The sequence below is a fragment of the Notolabrus celidotus genome, chromosome 5 (genome assembly GCF_009762535.1).
Source record: "Notolabrus celidotus isolate fNotCel1 chromosome 5, fNotCel1.pri, whole genome shotgun sequence".
Taxonomy (NCBI): Eukaryota; Metazoa; Chordata; class Actinopteri; order Labriformes; family Labridae; genus Notolabrus; species Notolabrus celidotus.
Genome location: NC_048276.1, coordinates 21,633,617 through 21,655,367, shown reverse-complemented (window position 1 = coordinate 21,655,367; position 21,751 = coordinate 21,633,617). Strand labels below are relative to the sequence as shown.

The 21,751-nt window shown below is 42.4% G+C and overlaps 1 protein-coding gene across 2 annotated transcripts in view; it reads right to left on the bottom strand.

Moving 5' to 3' along the window:
- Positions 1-21,751, bottom strand: part of auts2a (activator of transcription and developmental regulator AUTS2 a) — a 436,353-nt gene that overhangs the window by 140,030 nt on the left and 274,572 nt on the right. The window lies entirely within an intron of this gene.

Below are 21,751 nucleotides of genomic sequence, written 5' to 3'. Positions count from 1 at the left end.
CTTCTGACAGGAGAGTATGCGTAAATCTGCAGAGCTACGGCTAACCTTAATGTCAAAAGCAGTTAAGACCAATCTGATAAAAAAAGACATGTATGAGGTTTAAAAAGAACACTGCAGAAAGAAAACACAACAACAATGGTGCTATTGACACCAGAGAGCTCTGTGAGAGGCTGGTGCAGTCTTATTTAAAGCTACAGTCATGTCCAATAAGGAAACCATTAGTTCTGGAAGGGGGCTTACAAAGAAAACTGATACTCTACCCAGGCCCTCTGCTATTTACACAGGGCTGCTATTATACTGTACAGCTAGACCCTGGTGTTAAGTTTAAGTAACACAGGAATGTCAAACATTAGCGTCAGCTCTAAGAGCTGTTGATGTTGGCTTGTATCCGGAGCACTTCTGATTGCCCCTCTGCTCTCAGCCGGGCCTCTCTTTTGGCTGAGTGCTCTTACAAATTTCCCTGCGCTCGGTCCAAGCACCGAGCCCTTTGTTTACATTGGTCTGGAATAAGGAGTAAATTATTCTTGTCCTAAATCCTCTCCAGCTGAGAGTAATACTGGCCCAATACGAGGGGAACACGAGGAGCCATGGGCTGAATGCTAAACGATGCGGCTATGTTATCGTCTGCAGAAGAAACAGGGCTCTCCAGAGTCCCCTGCCAGAGCTTACCGCAGAAAAATGTCTGCACCAAAGAGGTAACCACATCACACAGGGATGCGTGCAAGGCAAGCATGCCGTGTTCCAACATAACCTTGCGCAAATCTGTAAAAATACGAACAGATGTTTATTCAATCCAGAAAATAATGACATGTGTAAACAATATTTCTAAAGACAACAGTCTGTATTTAAAAGGCTTATTAGAATTATTGGAGGCGTTTTTTTCTTAAGCCACCGTCTTAAGTTTGGATCTGTGATGGGATCGTATTGTCACCCCCATGAGTGACATTAGCCTCCAGTTCTGATGGTTGCTATCCATGACCTTAGAATTAATTATGTCTGATATGGGCTTCATTAAAGCGCCCCGCTGCACACAGGATGGTGTCTGTTTATCAGCCAGAGCCAGCCTGTCCTGCAGGATGGCTGAAGGGGTTAAAGCTGGGAGAGGAAGCCAACCTGCCTGCATGCCTGGGAGCTGGAGAGACAGCATGAAGGATGGCAGCCATTGCCAGGGTCAGCTCTGACGGTGCCAATTTGACGTGCTGTCGTCAAGGGCTCCTCATTCGCTCCTCCTCCTAACAGCTCCTTCCTGATATAGCTGCACGTCCTGATGGTTTTCTGATGCAAACAGTCGCATGGCAAAATGGTTTTCTCCCCTCCCGCTGCAGCCTTCTCCATCTGCTGCTGGGGCCTGGGTGCCGCCGACCGCCTGCCTGTCACAGCGTGCGTGGAAATTAGCTGGGGAGGAGGTGCTCGCTTGTGCTAATTACATTTTAATCATTGGAAATGTGTTGGCAAATCAAGCCTTGATTGCCATCTTGGAGCCCAATGCTCCTCTCTGCAGGTTGGGCATGGAGGGGGGTTCGTGGGGCTTGAATGTGGCAGAGTCTAGACTCGCCAAGCTGGACGCATCACTCTCCACCTCAGCTTGATATGGCGGCATGCCTGGCCCACCGCTGGGTAGGAGCTGTGCTACATTATTCACGGTGAAGGGAGGAAGACCGGGATGGTAAAATGAGGATCTGTGCCATTCTTATTCTCAAATCCCCCTCTCACACCTCCTGTATCCCTCTCTCTTTCTCACCCCAACATTACACAGTCTGCCAGTCCGCCACTGTGAATTGAGGAACAACAAATAGAGGTGGGCAGGAGGAAACTGATGAGCTCAGGGTTTGCTACACAGCACCTGCTCTGGCACACAAAGCTGAGGTAGTAGGCCCAATATGCGCACAAATTACAACACAGAAGTACAGTCAGAGTAACTGACTTAGCTACATCAAACATTTATCTTTTTAGTAAATATGTTAATGAATGAAACACTTATTGAGCATACAAAGCTGGTTATCATCTTGATAAGTCAACCCAGCATTGCCCTGAGTGCTTGCACATGAAGAAGGCAGGCTTTGCACCCATTAACCAACCAAGAACATGAACAGGTCTGCCATAAGAATATCCTGTTTAGCAAACTCAGGTATTCAGTTATCGTTATTGTGTAGACTTACCCTCCTTCTTAGAACTGAAAACCAAAAGTCAACCCTGAAGATACCTCACTAACTACAAACTCTGCCCTGTAGTACAGGTCCCTGATTGCTGTCCTTCAGAGTATTGTTTTCATTTGGCATTAAAGTCTAGTGACATAGCATTAGGAGTTGTAGATATGACAAAGAGCCTGACACTAAATTTGTCAGTGGCATTTGGTGACAATGGATGGGTGAATAAGTACGTAAAATATATCCAAGAGACTGGGGTTTAATTCTCATATAAACTGTATAAAAAACATGGATGGCACAACAGCACAACAACGACACTCATCATGTTATCAAGCATTGGTTCTCTGACCAGGCAGCTATATCTGACATGATGGAAGTGAGGATCTGTTGGCATGGTACACAACTTACTGACATGAGATCCAGATATATGAGGGTGCAATAACATCAACAATGAAGCTATGCACAAGTCAGTGTCGTAGAACTCAATAATGAACTCTAACTTTCTAACTCTGATTTCAGAACTCAACTTACTCAAGCACTGACAAACCTGACTTGGACTTGGACTTGGACTTGGACGTGAGTATTGAGCATTTGGACTCAGAAGATGGAGAGGAGGACTCGGATTCATTTATAGACAGGGGCGCTGCTGGAGGGAAATATCATATCTAGTGTCGTAAAGTGATCCCAACAAAATATTGTCAATTGTTTTTGTTATTTTTGTTGTACGAGGCCCTAAAAACATTCAGTGTTCAGTGTACACTGGACTAAACCAGCACTTGAACTCAGTTAATCAGTGCTCAGACTTGAACACCGGGGACACAAGACTCCATTTGGACTCAAGGTTTGGTGACTTGACTCAAGCATTGGCTTCACACAGCTCTGTCACAGACTTATGATGCCATGACCCTTGGACAGATGATCTGTTTTTAAAGCCAGATCTTTAGTCAGTTTCAATCACTGCTTCACACTCTTAATAGAAAGGAATAAACATGACAAAACATACACACATGCCTAGCAGTAGACTGTACTCAAATGACTTCACAGTCAACTGAACCTCAAATAAACTCTACCTCTAACTGGGATAACTTTACTTCAGATAAAGCCCAGCAGACACATATTTCAGAAAAAATGTATCCTTAAAAACAAGTTTAGTAAATACACGCTACAGTTCAGCAAGTGGAAGGATATTCAAGATGACATGTCTGACTGCGACAGTTCCTTAAAATAAGCAGAGTTCTGCAGCGTTGACATCGAACATCTAATTTCCCCAGCATCTGCTTGATGTCCAACTGTCATAAAACAGAACGGTAGGAAAGAGAAGACCTTAAACAATCACACAGAGGAGAAAACAGCTTAGCCTGAGTGTTTGAGACAGTCTTTAGTCACGTAAGGCAAACGCTTCTTTCTGCAGCCAAGAATGTTTCGTCAGGGAGTACCAGACTTCTGTCTGGCCTAATATAACCTGGTCTGATCCGCATCTGAAGCACCAGCCAAACCCAGCAGGCCAACATCTGAATGCAATTTCCCTTCAAATGTTCAACTTTATCCAGAAGATATTCAATTTGACCACAAACTCTGGATTCCAGTCACTGGGACAGGAGAGCTAAAGCGGGATGATGGTAGAGAAGGGCTGAAAAATTGAGCCTTCTATAAAATAATAAGAACCTTATAGTCTGGTTTCAATACTCTGGAGTGTGTCCTTTTTATTTTTTATTTGACTGGACTGTGCCAAAACTTACAAAAGGAGTTATAGGAGAGATGTTCTTAACACAGTTATTTTTCTTATTGTGAAATCTCAAATGATTTACACTTTAAAAGCACCAATAATTTGAGGAAATACGTGTCAAGGAGCACTTTCCCAAATGTAGTACCACACGCATTCACACACTTCTGGATGCCTGGTTTATAAAGATATGTTCAGGAGGCATTAAAGTTGTGTGTGTGTGTTTCTGTGTGTGTCTGTGTGAATGTGTTTGTGTGCGCGTGAGTGTGTGTTGCTTTGTGTTTTTCGAGTGTGGAGGAAGGTAGGACATTTCCACCAGAGATGTGGCAGCACACTACTGAAGTGATGCTTGGCAGAAACAGATGTTGCCGCAGGGTAAACCTCTCTGTTGATCAGTCCCATCCACCCACCCAACACACACTCACACACAAACACAAACACAAACACAAACACACACACACACCTGACAAGGACCAAGGTAGGATGGAAGGAACTTTGAGGTGCAGCACTTTGCTTTCTCAAAAATCTATTTGTTACACAAGCACCGAGTTTAGTATCTCTCCTTCTAGAAGCATCTCAACTTTTTTTTCTCAGGGCTATAGGCGCCTGGGGGCGGGAAGTGTTTACTGGTTATCTGATAGGAATGAAAAAACATAAGATACAGCTGCAGAATTCAAGTGTGGGCGTATACACAAACACCCACAAACACACACCTTGCCTCACCCCAACTCTGAGCGCTGTTTCTATAAGCAGAGCAGGGACTGAGACAGGAAGCAGATGCTGGATTAATCAACGATTAATGGAAGGACATTCAGGTTAATAAATACATCAGACTGCATTGTTTGTACAGTTATCATGCCTCTCTTGAAATTAGTCTAAACCATAATTTGAAGGCCCAACATGTTTTTGCATAATCATCCTCATAACATCACACATATAAAAAATAAAGTATGAATTTCATTAAGGAGCAGAAATTCCTGTAAGTGTTATTATGGGTGAGTTTTGTGCAGATGCTAACCTCTTTGAATAAAACGAACCAAAAGAAAAGACTGAAATATATTCTGATGTAAAGAAGAAAATGTGTCTGCTGCACCAAGCTTCAAAAGCTGTCAAATACATAAAGGCAGAATTGGCGCTATATTCGTGGATAGTAATATTTGGTCTGTGATTTATGTTAGAACCTTTTTCACTGATACAGTTTAGGTGGCTATAGCTTTAACTCTGCCAGTGTTTGTCCTTCATTAAACTCGTATTTATAATCATATCTGTCTTATCAGAAGCTTGGTATTGATCATTCATAAAGGAGTATAGCAGATGCTGAAAAGTGCATCATGGTTTACTTGACTCATTATTATCTGGCACGTTGGTATTACATTGTGGATTTGGTCATCGTGTTTTACTCACGTGAGCATTTGGCATTGATTTGGTGGTACTGATTATCACTTGTCATCGCTAAGCTATTCATGTTTGATGTTGAGCAACCACCAGTAAAAAAAATATAAATCAGCATCTTAGAAACGCAGCATTGAAAGCTATCTCAGAATTATATTCTTGATTGTTCATGCTGTTAAGGGCTCATTTCATTGCAGAATTTGATCTCTCCTTAACACGCAAAATACAAGTCACCTAGAAGAAAGAAACAGAAGAGTTTCTGCAGAATAAAAACGCATTCAAAATACATGTGCTCAGAATAGCTGATGTGTTGAAACTGACATCTAACCCATCAGGGTCACTGGTAGCTTACACACCATCAGATGTTACACTAATGATTTATTCCTGGGATGGTTCTTCATGAATGTTCAACCTTATTGATCAAAAACGAAGAAGGGATCCATCTCTAGTATCACTTCTACATAAATGACTTTACATTTATACTCTTCACTTTGATTAGTTCAGGAAAGTCAACAGTGATTGACTTTCCTCAAACACGAATAGGTTTTTTAATTTACAGTAAATACAAACAGATTTCATAAATAGTCAAAAAATATATTTACAAAAGATAGAGACGCGTCTTATTTTTTATCTTTTACCAGAAAGTCTTTTTGCATGATATCCTTAAAGGTCATGAGTATACATGATTTTCAGATGAGATCAACCCACTGCTAAATGTGATTATACTACTAGATTGTAACTGTCAAATAGAAAATAATCTGTCTGTCGTGTCTTTGTAACACTCACAGCTTGCATGTGTTTGATGTATGCTGAACAACAGGCAGCAACCCTCTGCTGTCAAGAGATATAAACCTCATCCTCTCCCTTCACCTCCCACTCCCCCCACCTCCCGCCCTCCCTCCGTTCTGACTCATGGCTGAGGGGGGAGAAAAACATCAGGATTAGGTTCCATGCCTCTAATCACTTAACTCCTCACACCTGATGGCACACTATTAACTTTGACTGTCTCCAGTGACCCCGCGGGTCGTTGCCCATCACATCAAGTTTTTATTAGGGAATTTTCCTCATCATTAGCCATGGCCTGGAAACGAGCCATTAATATTCATACTGGCAAACCAAAATGAGGTCCCACTGATTTTCCATCATCCAGGCTATCTGCACAGCTGCCGCCGTTAACAATCACCCCGGTGCTGCACATTCACCTCGTATCATTATAGGGCTCCATAAAGCTCCTTCTCTGGGTCTGCCATGATGGGGAGGAGAGTAAGGTGAGGAGGTGGAGGAAGAGGAGGAGGTGGAGGAAGGGAAGACTGTGAGGCTTGCAGCCAGCTGACGCCCTTCTGAGGGAAAGTGCCCCGTTCTGCCAACAATCTGCCTGGAAGTCTCATGCATAAAGACCGGTGCTGTCAGTGCTAACAACCCCTGCAGGCTCTGCCAGGGACACAGCTGAGATACTCAGAGTTCCCTCACATTAGAGCACATGTTGTTTATCAGGCTGGAGTGGCAGCTCGGAACGCGACACTTTGGAGAAGTTTGACATCTGGGGAAAAAAAACTCAAACGTACCTGAAGACCGCAGTTTCCCAAATACAAAAATGACTTTACCTAAATAAATAAAATCGTAATCGAGGCACACTTTTTTCACCACAGAGAAACATAAATATCGCCTTAAAGTCATCCTTTGTTTAAACTGAGGTTTTTAGGACATAGACACTTTTAAAAGATTGCCGACATGTTATCTCCTACAGACTGAAGCCAAAAACAGCCCCTACTGACTGGCTGCAGTATAGGCCAGTCTGGCTGCAGTATAAGCCTGCCTCCTCCATGTAAACAGACGGAGCATGGGTCAAACCAGGGGAAAAAAAATGCATCTAATATTTTTTCTCAAACATGGTTTAAGTCATTATACACAGCCAAAACTTCAAACTAAGCAAGTGTTAAAGTTTTGATTCTAAAAAAAATATCTAGTGTTTGACATAATTTAAGCCACATTCTCTTAAAAAGTCCAGATATAAATCTCATCAATCTGTAATTAGACATTTTTTCACAAGAAATAAGACAAAACACTTGCTTTGTCTCGAGTTTTTGCTGTATAGTTTGCTCTTATCATGTTGATTCATATCCATGTGTGATTTATCTTATGCTTAAAAAAAAGACTGTGTAGTCTTATAATTAACAGCTCTGTTCACAAATGCTGCATCACTGTGTGCACCTAGTTAGGAGAGCGTGGAACAATGACAGAACATTTTACAAACTTACACTAGAGTCATTGAACTCTTCATTGACATGATTGTCTCTTTATATATACAGTCAATATTCACTCCTAATGTGCCTTCAAAATAAGAGTCTCTGTTAAGGCTTCCAGTGCATCCAAAATGGCTGCTCATGTTTCCACACTTTGCTGCGCATCCTGAGAATGATCCACCTTTTTCGTGCCTCTGCTAGTGTTTCTAGATGAGGACAACACATCACATCTCTGCAGCCTGCAAGCACAGGTGCTCAGACTCCACACAGAGAGAAAACGTGCCTGATAAGGAGCTTCAGAGTAACCATGTCCCCAGCATCTCCTGCTGATAAGACTCCTCTCTCTCTCTGGCCAACACACATTAGCTCAGACTAGTATGTCCTGATGCGGGGTAAGGCCCTGTCTATGTTGCGTGTTGCAGCAATTAAGTGTCAGCACCCTGACAGGCCGAGATAAACTTGTCTGGTTGACCTCTGAGTGCATGTTTCTTTCATTAAACATGAGAGAAATATCTTTAAATCAGTTACGTGAGAGAACATCTGAGAAACCACACCCTGAAGCCAGCCGTAAAGCTTCTCTTAAATTCCCTCTGACAGGTTATTTAGCTTGCATATGATATTTTTAGTGAAAGCTGGATGTCATTAGTTGGGAACTGTTAAGTTAGCTTGGTTTGAAAACAGCATCTTGATTTCACAAGCAGAATGCACAGTCAACATCTCTCAGCAGAGCGAGGACATAAGGTGAGACACCAAAAACAGATGCAGCTGCTTCAGCACCGTCTTCCAAATAATTAGAGCTGTGGTGACAAAAACACTTTGTTATCCTGCTACTATGATTTGCTAGCTGTCGCAGCGTACATCTGAGTTGCCTCATTATACAGAAAGTAGTCAAATAAAAGCCGACGCCGCACGCTCCTGTCAAGATTCTGTCTAGCACACATGCAAACAAGCAGAGATGAATAAACATTAGTTGTTGTGGAGGGCTGGTCTTTGAGCCTGGAGGCGCACAAAGATCCGCTTTGTACAAAATAAAAATATTTAATTTGAAAGACTGATGCCAGGCAAAATGAAATTAAAAGGAACCCATGCTAACTGCTAAAACAAATTACTCGCAGTGCGCTAAATTACATTTGCTCCTCCATCAGTGAGATCAAACGAGCCTAGTTTGACTCTCCTGCGCTAATGATTTCCTGCACTCACCTCCGTTTTCATCCCAGGGGTGTTAATAAACACTCAGTCTGGCTTTTTGTTTGTTTGTTTGGTTTATTTATACATTTCCCAGCTCTTCATCTCATCCCGCTCCTTCCCTCCCTCCCTCCCTCCCTCCCTCCCTCCTTCCCTCGCTCGCTTTGCCCACGCTGGTGGCAGGCTGGGTGAATTAGAGGGATCTAATGTAATCCCAGGGACAGCGGGCTTCTGAAAAACGTGCTCAATTAAAGCAGGATGAGCCCAGTGGGAGCGTCCCCGGTGGAGCGTGGGGTGACTGACGCAGGCCTTTGGTTGGGATTAATTAGCATGCTAAGTGGTGGAGCACGATAGCAGGCTGAGAGCCACGGACCAACCATCTGACATCCTCCACCTCCCACAATACTAGCTGAACAGTCATGCTTTGAGACAGTCCAGCTTCCTTCTGACACTCACAGGCTGACCTGACCTCTTGAAAACGGCAAACAGGTATAGAGAGAAGACTTAGAATGTCCAGGATAGAGCAGCCAGCTCAAATTGGCACATCTTTTGTTGAAAAACTTAAAAATCATACTATATGCCACTTTGAAGAGTCTTGCTGTTGTTGCAGGTTCCTCATATCTGCTTGTTAATATATTTATGTGTTTGATTTGTTGAATTGAAGTAGTGAACAGCCTGCTAACATGCTGGATAACACCAAATCATCACAGGATGACAGCTAGAATTGTTGCTAAACTTACACTCAGATGAAAGATGGCTCCTGCATGATTAAGTTGGCTAAACTTAGCTCAACATGCACTGTAGTGTCTAAGGTTTTAACTTGGGACAGTTTTATTTTGCAGCTTGAAACCATCAGTAGTAACATTGGCGCTGATAAAGAGCTGAATTTGGACCAGTGCTTTAACAAAGTTTCCAGACTTTAGTCAAACAGTAATAGTTTTCAGGGTTCCATGTGTTCTCTGTTTGATTTCTGCGCTACAGAATACCACAGAGCTAAGGCCGGAGGCTTCATGTTCATATTGACTGGCCCAGCAGGGGGGAGGACTTCAGAATGAAAGACTACCCATGGATCAAAATGTTTGCCCAGCAATCTCAGGCAACCGCCACTGGAACACAACAAAACACTGACATCTGCTTCAAATTCACGTCTTTGGCTCTGTCAGAGGTTCTTTTCTGTTCTTCTGCTTGTGTGCCACACTGCCAATACTTGCCAAATATCTGAGTGTGCTGTATTCTTCCCAAGTTTCTCATCTTTCAAGAAGTCCTGTTGTATAGCTGCAATTACAAGTTTTGTCCTGTTTCAAATCATTCATGTCAGATTATATTGTCAAGGGATGGAAACTAATATAATAGTAATACAAAACAACCATAAAAAAAAAAATGAAAACTTGTTGCTTTTACCTGCTATTTTTTTCACAAATATCTGTACATTCTATTTCCTTCATTTTTAAAACAGGATCATTACTTTTATTTTAACATATTTGGGAGTATTGTTTCCCAAATTCATCACCTTGCAACACCAGTCAAATGTTAAGACTACTTTTATATAAAAGGTTTGACAAAACACCTAAACAAGGTTTCAGAAAACCAGTCAGTCTCTGGTGTGACCACCATTTGCCTCACACAGTGCAATCCATATCTTTCGCATAGAGTTGATCAGGTTGTTGATTGTGGCCTGTGGAATGTTGGTCCACTCCTCTTCAATGGCTGTGCAAAGTTGCTGGATATTGGCAGGAACTGGAACAGGCTGTCATATACGCCGATCCAGAGCATCCCAAACATGCTCAATGGGTGACATGTCCGGTGAATGCTGGCCATGCAAGAACTGAGATGTTTTCAGCTTCCAGGAATTATGTACAGATCCCAGCAACATAGGGCTGTGCATTATCATGCTGCAACATGAGGTGATGGTCGTGGATGAATGGCACAGCAAGGGGCCTCAGGATCTCGTAACAGTATCCCTGTGCATTCAAAATGCCATCAATAAAATGGACCTGTGTTCGTTGTATAGACTGTATAAAATATGGACGTGGTATCCGTGACATCACCCATCTGTTTCTGAAGCACTGTTTTGAAGCCAATCGTCAGCGGGAGCCATATTGCTTCTGTCAAGCCAGTGTGATGTAAAGAGGCAGAGTTTGAGCCTCCTAGCCAACAGCTACAGTGTTCCCACAGGCAGCTGTGCCTCTCATTGGAAGACTAGTAATCTCAATATCTTCGAAATTGCTGCGTTAGAAAAAAAATCACCCCCTTCACAGTGAGAGCACATCGAGAAATGAGCTATTCAGACTACACTCGTCTTTTGTACCAGGCTGTAAACATGTTTATTTCTGCTGTAAAGATCGGCTTTTTCCCATCCATGTGTATGTGACTTCCGGTACTTCCGGAGCCAGCCTCAAGCGGATCCTCGATGAACTGCAGCTTTTAACACTTCTGCATTGGACTCATATTTTTAGACCGGAGGTTGCCGCTTGGTTCGTTGTCCATAATATACACTTGCCCATACCATAACCCACCGCCACCATGAACCACTCGATCCACAACGTTGACATCAGCAAACCGCTCACCCACACAACGCCATACACACTGTCTGCCATCTGCCCTGTACAGTGAAATCCAGGATTCAAATGCACCATCGAATGTGAGCATTTGCCCATTCAAGTCGGTTACAACGACAAACTGCAGTCAGGTCGAGACCCTGATGAGGACAACGAGCATGCAGATGAGCTTCCCTGAGACGGTTTCGGACAGTTTGTGCAGAAATTCTTTGGTTATGCAAACCGATTGGTGAAGCAGCTGTCTGGGTGGCTTGTCTCAGACGATCTTGGAGGTGAAGATGCTGGATGTGGAGGTCCTGGGCTGGTGTGGTTACACGTGATCTGCGGTTGTGATGTCAGTTGGATATACTGCCAAATTGTCTGAAACGCCTTTGGAGACGGCTTATGGTAGAACAAAGAACATTCAATTCACGGGCAACAGCTATGGTGGACATTCCTGCAGTCAGCATGCCAGTTGCGTGCTCCCTCAAAACTTGCAACCTCTGTGGCATTGTGCTGTGTGATAAACCTGAACATTTTAGAGTGGCCTTTTATTGTGGCCAGCCTAAGGCACACCTGTGCAATAATCCTGCTGTCTAATCAGCATCTTTATATGTCACACCTGTGAGGTGGATGGATTATCTCGGCAAAGGAGAGGTGCTCACTAACACAGATTTAGACAAATTTGTGAATAATATTTGAGATAAATAAGCCTATTGTGTACGTAGGTCTTAGATTTTTGAGTTTAGCTCATCGAAAATTGGAGCAAAAACAAAAGTGTTGCATTTATGTTTTTTTTCAGCATACCTATGTACAATAGAATTACTTTCTACTGAGACTGCTTCGCTAAATGCCTCTAAATACTTCACACTGTACATTTAAATGATTAATGATTTATACTTGGACCTGTCGGGTCAATGTGGCCTGTATTGAGTGTAATGAGATATTTTGACTTGTTTTTCCAGTGTAGCTTAGAAGCTTAATGGCTGACGACACTGAATCAGACTTAGAGGAGTAGAACATTCTCTATCCAGGTGATCAGCACATTGAAGCAAAGTTGAAGTTAGAATGATTGAGGTTTAATGTCCTCCCACATGTGTACATACATGTGGTAGAGTTAGCTTTAAACAGAAACAGCTTTGATGAATCTGTAGTATGATTTAGGTAAGAATGTGAGTGCTTTTGTTGCCTTTAGTGTAAACTAAACAAAGTGAATAGCCTCAATCAACTTTAAATCAAAAGACATAGCTGAAACTCACTCATGGAAAAGACACCCATCACTCTGAAAATCTGCGTGCTCTGTCATTTGGTGCAGCAGTGTTTTTTTAAACCACCGGTTTCTGTTACCCATGTGTGTTGTTATAGCGTCTCTGAATAAGCGATCATACTCCAATAAAAACTGTCCTACCCTCAGCTCCACTCAAGAGCTTTCAAGCCAACTCAGCACACAATATCCCACATAGTTTATGACAAGCCCTCTGTGGGCTTTCTTACAGCCTGAAGACACTCGGGAGGAGAGTGGGAGGGAGCGAGAGAGAAAGAGAAAATCACCCGAGTGTTTTGTCAGCTGTAATTGCTCCCCAATTATATGGTCAAAATATGGCATTACAGGGCACTGTGTTGTCCAGGCAGCATGGCTTTGATCAAGTTGTGGTGGAATGTGTTTCACATTAGAGGCCCCTCTGTGATGTATGTTTCCTGTCACGACAAGGATAACAGTGAGGTCAGCAGAGCAGGAACCAACCCCCACCCACTCCCCCGCTGAGAGCAATAGTAGTTCCACATATATCCCTGAAGCACTGTCTCCCTCAGCCTAGAACCAGGTAGGAAAAAGAGAGGGAAGTGATTCAGAGAGAGGTGGCTGAGTCACAGCACTGACAAGAGTGACGACACAAGAATTCCCAGATATGTCTTATGATTGGTGTAAACTGAATGTGCTTTTCTCCTCCCTAACTCTGGTTCCAATTTGCAGTTTTCAATGGCTACCATCAAGTACTATTGGTAGAAAGACCGATTCATTGAAATATTGAGATCTTTTTCAGGACCAAATAAGGGACAAAATATTTTGATTGGAACACAGTGCCACAGTGGTGTGAGTATGAAGTGTAAATGTAGAGTATAAGCAGGAAATTTGCATTTCATCTGTGTATTTGATCTGTAGTTTTACTAAAATTATATTACTGTGTCAGTTTATATCATTACACCTTTAATTAATAACCCTGTTTCTACCTAAAAAAAGTGACAAATTCTGCCAAAACATGCACAATATTAATAACATTGTGGAAATAAATGATTCTGCACCTAGCTCAGGAACCCCATGTAAACCTCTGGCAGTCCCTGGACAGCACTTTGAGAAGCACTCAAATGATCCTTAAATGAAAGGATATGATAAATTACGGGTTGGAGCCTTAAGTTAAAACAACCCCAATTTTTTTTATTATTGATATTTCTTTCTGCTCTTGACAGCTTCAAGCAGACTTTTGTTGCAAAGAATGTGCCATTATTGCTAGTACCTTTTGCAGGTGTGGCTTTCTTCTTGTGCATCTCTGCAGCAGCATGCTGTGTCAGGTCATGCTCACCTCCGTGGCCAATTGAAAACACCCGACGGCATGAAGTGCATAAGGCTTTTGTTGAGTCCCTGCTGACCGACTTACCCAACGACTTCCTTGCTTCCCACTGCTTGTTGGAGCTGCAAAGTCTTTTCTCTTTTGCCAATTCATCTATATTCTTATCAACAGTGGTGTGCCACAAGCCAACCGAACAACACCATCCATGAACAACATTTGTGTCGGTGGGGTTTGGCGCTTTAGCTACTTCTGATGCATGAGAGGGGGGCTTTGATTGGATGACAGGTGCCACTTGATGGAAGTAATTAGTGAATGATGGGCTATTGTTTGTGTCAGATCTGATCTCAGATCAGTGAAGTGTCATGTGGTGATTATACGTCAATATACACAACAAGAGGTGTCCTATTCAAGATAAATCAATTTACATTAAAATGCTAAGTGTCACAGCTGATATGGGATTGTTGTCAACCCTTAAACCAAAACAGAAATAGGAATATCTTTTCAGCTATAAAATAAAAGGATATATACATAGAAACATATCAATCATTTTTAACACCTGATAATACTAACTTGGAGGAAGGAATGTGTTAACCTAAACTGCAGGAAGTCTAACTCACAATAAGCTGAGCAAGTGTTTTGTGTTATTAGTGGTTTTAATTTGCTTAACTTTTATCTAAAAAATGAACTGCCTCTGTGGACATTTAGCTAGTTGCTAGTGTCAGCCATATTAATAATATTGTGTGGGGTGCTGTTTCAGAGAAGTGGCATGTAAAATATAGTGTCAGGATGGTACATTTGTGGCTTGCTAATAGATGCTACATTTAAGACAAGATAGTCCTTTAATCGTCCCACATACAGGGAAATTTTAAGGAATTTCCCTCATATTTTGTAAATGTTCCAAAATCTCTCCCATTTAAGTTAACTTGTGGTTTTATTCCGCTCTACAATACACTTTATACTTTTTCCAAAATGTTTCTGTCCTTTGTAGTCAGCAGAAGCTGCAATGTTGCCTTCATTAATCCACAGCTCCACAGTTGCAACTAGTGGTCAAAATGTCCTCAGGGTACATTTAAACAAAGTATCTTTTCAGAGCAGTGTTAAGGCAGGATATGTTAAACCTGATATTATCTCTGCGGGCAATGTCATGGTTGAAGTGAACCCTGCGGTTCACTTCAGGGCTGTGAAGCTGATGGACCATTCATCACTTCAACCCACAGCCGAGGTAAGAGCCTGCAGCCCTGGAGCACTACAACTGGCATAATATATTAACTCTGAGTGTTAAGGGAAAATTACAATGACTTTGAATATGTTCGTTTTCACCTAACACGTTCTCTCTTGGGTTGGCTGTGCTCTGAAACAACCCACTTATCAACGACGGACACGTGGCTGCAGAAATACATTTCACCACACTGTTTCTGAGCCGAGCAAGCTCGCCAGACTCCTGCCGGTCATCTGCTGAGGGCTAGCAAAAGCTCCTCCTGGGGGATATCAGTGGCATCCCAGGCCAGGCATGGCATGTGCTCCCTCCAGCACTCCCCCCCTTCCAGGCTCTGCTGCATACTGGCCTACACTGCGGACACCACCATCTGTGCAGCCTCCCGTTGGGAAGTTGGCAAACGAGGCCTCACAAGCAGCCCTCCCCTGATTTGGGCGTGGGGCCCGAAGGGTTGTAGAAGAAGGAGGGTGGCGGCCGTGGTGTGGTGAGGGATGCTCCCTGGTGTTTCAAAGAGCCACTCCATAACACTTTCCTCATGAGCGCCTCTCCGGAGGGCTGCTGGAACGTCTCGGAGCCATCTGGGGAGAAGTGGAGCGTGGCAGGGAGCAGCTGGACGCTTACAGCTGCTATTTAAGCCCTGGCAGCAGAGCTCCATATCAGTCAGTCAGCAGGAAACGCAGGGAGCAAAGCAGAGCAGAACCTGGCAGAGGAGAGCTCACAACTCAGAGCTGCTCCTCCACATTACATCCTTTACTCACTGAAATACAAAAAACGTCCCCCGCGCAGTAAAAGGAGTGATCAGCAGCACAGATCTCCTTTATTATTCACGTCAGGAGGGAACATTTGTAGCTGAAAGTGACTGATTTGATTGATAATTCAGAGTTTTCCAAAATAAAATAATAATTAAAAATATATAATCATAAAAATGTGCTGTTTCATGAAAAATAATGCACACAGAGAACTTTAAAAAAGGATGGAGGTAGGTTAAGATTTAGGCCATCTTGCACTGAAACACATTTTAGGTGGAGGCTGAACTGCTGAGCCAGGAACCTGTCGTGTAATCTTAAATTAAAGATGTGAAATGTGGTTTGTGGAGTGATGTACTACAGATGTAATCTCTGGGCTAAGACAAGTGTGAACAGGGTCTAGTCAGATAAAATGAGGTAGGTCACATTACACTCTGGGAATCTGCCTCGGCTAACAGCAGCAAGTAAACACTCTCCAGTAGTTTAATGAAAGCAAATAGAGACTGGTGGAGGGTGATGACTAACAGACTCACATGAAGAGTGAGGCTTAACTTTCAGTATTTGAACTGTAAGCATGGTCATCTTGCATGTTTATTCCTCTTAGATTTAAAATCAGGAAAAGCTTTCATTTTTGCCTATTTTGTCCTGCACAGATGCAAGTAGTGTTTACTGACAAAAACTCCCATCCTCATTTCTTGTGTTGAGGAAATAGAGGTGCAGTAAACAAAGGCCTGTTCTCCATAGGGCTGCAAATTGTCTTGTCTGTCACTTCAGAGTGGTCACATACATTGAAAATGACAGTATAGAAATGTTCAGTCTCGTCATTGACGGTCTTGTTTGCTTTTGTAGGTCAAAGAGAGGCATCACTGTTCAATTCAATCTGTTTCATAACCAGTCAACAAGTCCTCACCGGGCTTTCAATTCAGTTCTTGTTTGTGTGTGTTGAAAGAAGATAATAAGAGTTAGGTTTTTAAATGTGCGTGGGAAAAGACTAATTTAAAATGTATCTCTCCTTATAGCATAGCCCTGATCTAAATATTCACATAAACTATATGTCAACATGCAGCCACAAAGATGAAGCCTCAAAAAGTTTGCCTCCATGGCTTTCTGCCAGGAAGTGTTTTTGTTCTTTGCCCAAGACTTCATCAGACCTCTGTTAGAGTAAACACTGACAAACTGTCTATCCGAAGCCTGACAAGAACAAGAACATTTCCAAAATCTTATCACATGTTGAAAATGTGAGAGACCCCACACATGACAACACGTAATGACAGGTTTAACAACTTTCTTCTCATAGTGTGTGCACCCCACACACTGACAGATTACATTCACCAACAACCAAAGTCCTCACTCTTAAAATTGTAACTCTCAAAATCTTCTAGCAAGCTTGGCAGACAATGGGAGCATTGTCAACTAAATGTTGATAGCTCTGCAGCTACTTGGTACATCCATTAGGGTCTCAATTTGTGATCAACTCCTCATTACTTTGATTGTGCGTGTTTTACATACACGTTGTATAAACACTTTTATTGTTTCAACAAATCAACAAGTTGGCCCTACGTCCATCTAACTTTTTGCTGTTAGCTGAGGCAGTTTCCCAGAGAGGGAAACAGGCCCAGAATCGGCTTGATATCTAGTGTGTACCCCACTAGAGTAATCTTACTGCCTAAACCTTACCATCACAGCTGTTACGCTGTATGTTGTATTTTAATGTTGAAATAGGCACATAACTACTATGTAAAGTTTGGTAAATGATCAGTGGCATTTGGTTTGCAGGAGACTTGAACAGCCAGTTGGGGCTAAAGGTCCTGTTTGTAGTAGTTCCCTAGTTGAGCACCGTAGGCTGGGGCTAGGTGGATCTCTTATCAGACAAACAGAGAGTACACACTCTGGAACACAGTCAGAAAAAAATGTGCTCTAACAATCACACCCCCAAAATAACCCTAGCTTACTAGAACTACTGCCTTGTTGATGTTGGCACCTGCTGACCTATCAAAAATAAGTTTAAATCCATCAATGTTAACCCTAGAATGACAGTTTAACTATGGCTAGTACTGGAGACATATTATTTTGCATACTAAAACCGTTTGAAAGACTACATTAATCTGAAAAATAACAACATAAAGGATAATTAGGCCTCCTTTAACCAGGAGAGGTTGTACAATACACAATTGCTTACAAGGGACATTTACAGGAGAGGCAGCCAGGGAGGGAGGATTGTCCACTTTAAATAGAACCATACATCATTGAGGCATTCCCTTTGAAAGGGACATGTGGATCTCTGACAGTCGGCCATCAAGTTAAAGTAATATCATCCATGAAACAAAGTGGGCTTTTATGTCAAATTGTATTGTATTTCCACCAGTCATTCTTGAGATATGGGATTCACAATAATGGTGCAGACAGACAAACAGACAATTCCAGAACATGACGCCTCTGGCCACGACCACTGCTGGAACAGATGGCCAAAAAAAAGCTGGATTCTTAGTGCATGTCGACTGGCCACTTGAGACTCTATGTGAGGTCTTCTTACAAAGCTGAACAAGTCTTGATTCCTGTGTGGATTCCAAGAGTTCAACCCCCCATGTGAAGCAAGGAGAAAAAAGCAGCTTGTCAGGAGAGCATTAATTAAAGTGTTAAAGGTAAAAGAAGTATTGACTTCCTCTCTTCTACAACCTCCCTGATGAGTAGCAGCCAGAAAACCCTGCTGCCCCCTGAGGAAGAGTCTTCTACCAGCTCAGGCCCGGGAGCTAACTGGAAAAAAAAAGCCCCACTAAGACCAATTAAGGCCTTCAGTAGGAGACTGAAAGGAAGACAAATGGAGGCAGAAGGCCCGATTACAAGAAACCTTTGTACAGATGTAAAGCAATTAGAGCGGTCTCAGGGGCCAGACAGTGCGGTACCTGTGAGTCATGGATCCTACAGCCAGTCGAAAGTTGGAACAATCCCTCTTTTCTGTTTAGGGCCTCAGTCAGCCTGTGTATTAGTGTCATATATCAGCCGATAGGCCTGGTATTGGTTTCTCTAGTGCAGGGAAGAGGCAGTAGTCTGCCAAAGAGGACCACTCCACCCTCCATTATCCGTCTGTGGGGAGAACAGGGGCTCTATTATCCATTCAGGCGGGGCCTTTTCGATAAAACAAGGGCAGATAGGAAGTGTAGAAGCTCTCGGGTGTCTCCTTCCACCAGGGAAGTTTGTCAGAGAGGTCATTCTGATAAAAGGAGGGGTAATTATACTGCACAGCACCACCGATTACCAGTCAGAGCACATTTAACCAGGATGGCACTGTGACCTCTAAATCACAATGGAGAGGCAGCAAATCCACACTGACGTAGCTTCAGTCCAGCGACCATTCAAAAAAAATGACATAAAACAATCTGTATGATAAAAGAACCCAGTAAAGTGGTTATGATTCAAATGATTGTATTTTATATCCCATTATTAACAAATGCAACATGCAGTCAGTCAATATGTCAGTGTGCCTCTGCTCATCTACGTCAGTCACTGACCGTCACAACTGGGAGCAGTCAGGATGAAAATCTGCAGAGAGTTACAAATTGATTGCTAATGAAAATTTATGTTCAGTGGTCCAATCTACAATTAGCCAAAGCAAAACCCCTCCTTGTGACCTGAGATTATGAAATAATTTTGACAAATGGAGGCCTGGTCTATAATGACCTTTTCCTTTCCTCCACAACGCGGCTAGCTGCAGCCCTCATTATTTATGGGTGGCTTTAAAAAGCAGGTATAGGAGAATGAATGTGTGCCTGTCAGTGTGTGTAATGGGGCTAATAATGGTGTCCTGTGCGCTGCATAATGAACCCCACCCCCGTGTAAAAGCTATCTCTTCTCCTCTGCCGGTTTGACGAGCTGCACATTCTTCAGCAGTGTGCTGCTTTCAAATTCTCAGTCTCCAAGCGGCACTGTGGCCCGGACAAAGTTGTACTGACATCGACGTGGAGTCATAACTGCTTAAGATGATTCTGGAATTGACTGTTGCAGCTGTTGCAGCTATTTGTCTGCACCCTCATTTGCAGATACTTAACACTAACCATCAAACTAACCCATATAGATTTCCTGTCTGCTAAATGTTATTTCTAAAAGTGATTTAGCAGGACTCAATAGAGACTACTTTGTCCAATTTAGCTATAATATGATTTTACCACGTAAAAATAGCTCAGGGAAAACCTGGCTGTCATTAAGTGCAAATCCCATAAATGTGACTACGTACTGCATAATAAAATATACGTAAGATTGCTTGGAGTTGCCAGTGCAGTAAATCTGCACAGCAGTGCATGGCTTGATTTGGGAGCTGAAGAAAACCATTTGACTTCACAGTTCAAGCTTGATGAAGTCCCTGGATGCTGCTGGTTAAAGACTTAAGCAGATGGCCAAATACTTGGCGCAAGAAAAGAGCTGCTCTGAATATTTCTTGGCAAATCTACAGGCATATGGCAAAAGTTCATGCCAAACACTCCATTTCACAAAAAAGATCCAGCCTGCGGGAAAGCAAAAGCATATTAGGAGAGAAATAATAAGAGACAGATAAATGAGAGAATGACAGAAAGATGTTTGAGTGCCAGGGATATGATACTGTTTGCCTTATACACATCTCATTTACTGAGGGCCAATCCAAATTCTCTCAGTTTTAAATAATCAATGTCATAATAAGATTGAGTAGAAGGGATAAGCAGGGCTCTGCTTTAGATCAGGGCTGTACTACAGCTCAAAGGGCCCTCTGCACTTTGAGAAAGTCAGTTTTTACTATCTCACTCTGGCCAGGGCTCACATCCTTTTGTCTGTGGCCAAAAGATTATGTGTGAGGACATTTTGTGGTGAATGGATACACATTTAAGATCTAAAAGGGGATCACTTTGGGGATTTGGTATCAATAAAGACAGAGATAAAAGAAAACTCAAATGCACAAGGCAGAAAATCAAATAAAGAGCTCATATCCTGTGTAACCCCACCCTGTATATCAGTCAGCCATCAACCATATGATCCTCCATCCAGTTGTCTAACGGTTTGTAAAAATAAGAAAGCGGTATGTGCTTGGAGGCAAAATGGAAGTGGATGGAGCTCTATAACCACTGGAAGACAAAGTATGATTGGCAGCAGATGCAGCATTAGTAGGAGGAATATCTCTCTCAAGGGCTTGACAGGCAGAGAGAGTATCAATCATTCTGCTGCAGAAGCTGCTTCCAACAATGCAATCCTCAATCAATCGCTTTTGTTGTACTTGTAGTCATGCTCCATTGTGGTCCACAACGCACGTTTGTTTTGATCCGGGACACCAGCCTCAAACAGAGCAGCACTGTCAATGCAATATCTACTTTTTTTTCTTCTTTTATTCTTGTAAGACCTTGAAAATGGCATTTCCAAAATATGAGCTGCATCAAAAATAGATGAACTTTCTTTGGAGTCCTGCTTTGGAGAAACACTGTGTTTTTAAGTAACAGGATTACTCAACTTTCTTACTAAATACCCAGCTGTGCCAAATACCTAATTCTGATTGGTCAAAACCCCATAACAATATAACTAATAGTGAATAATAAGAGCAACATCATGGACAAACGGCTCTATCACGTCAAACCAATTTAATCCATGGTAAGTAATCATGCATATTCATAAAGTTTATGATTTCAGCTCTTCCTATTGACAATGTGGCAAAAACAACATTCTGATAGCATCGGTGAGGGTTGTTTTATTATTACTCTTAATATACTTGGAGAAAACACAATTTTAGATTGATGGTCAATGGACCAGTCAAAAGCAGAGAAAAAGAAGGCGAGAGACAGCGAGAAACAATGAGGGATGTTAAACACAAGGAGCTAAGTGACAGAGATGTCGAACAAATTGAAGTAAACAGACATGAGGCAAACACAAACCACAACACAGCTAGGCTTTGGTAAAAGTAACCGGACTGGTTGAGTGAAATAAAACAGAAAAGTTACAGGGAAGAGGACCTTACGCAGGTGCTGGTGTTACTTTCGGC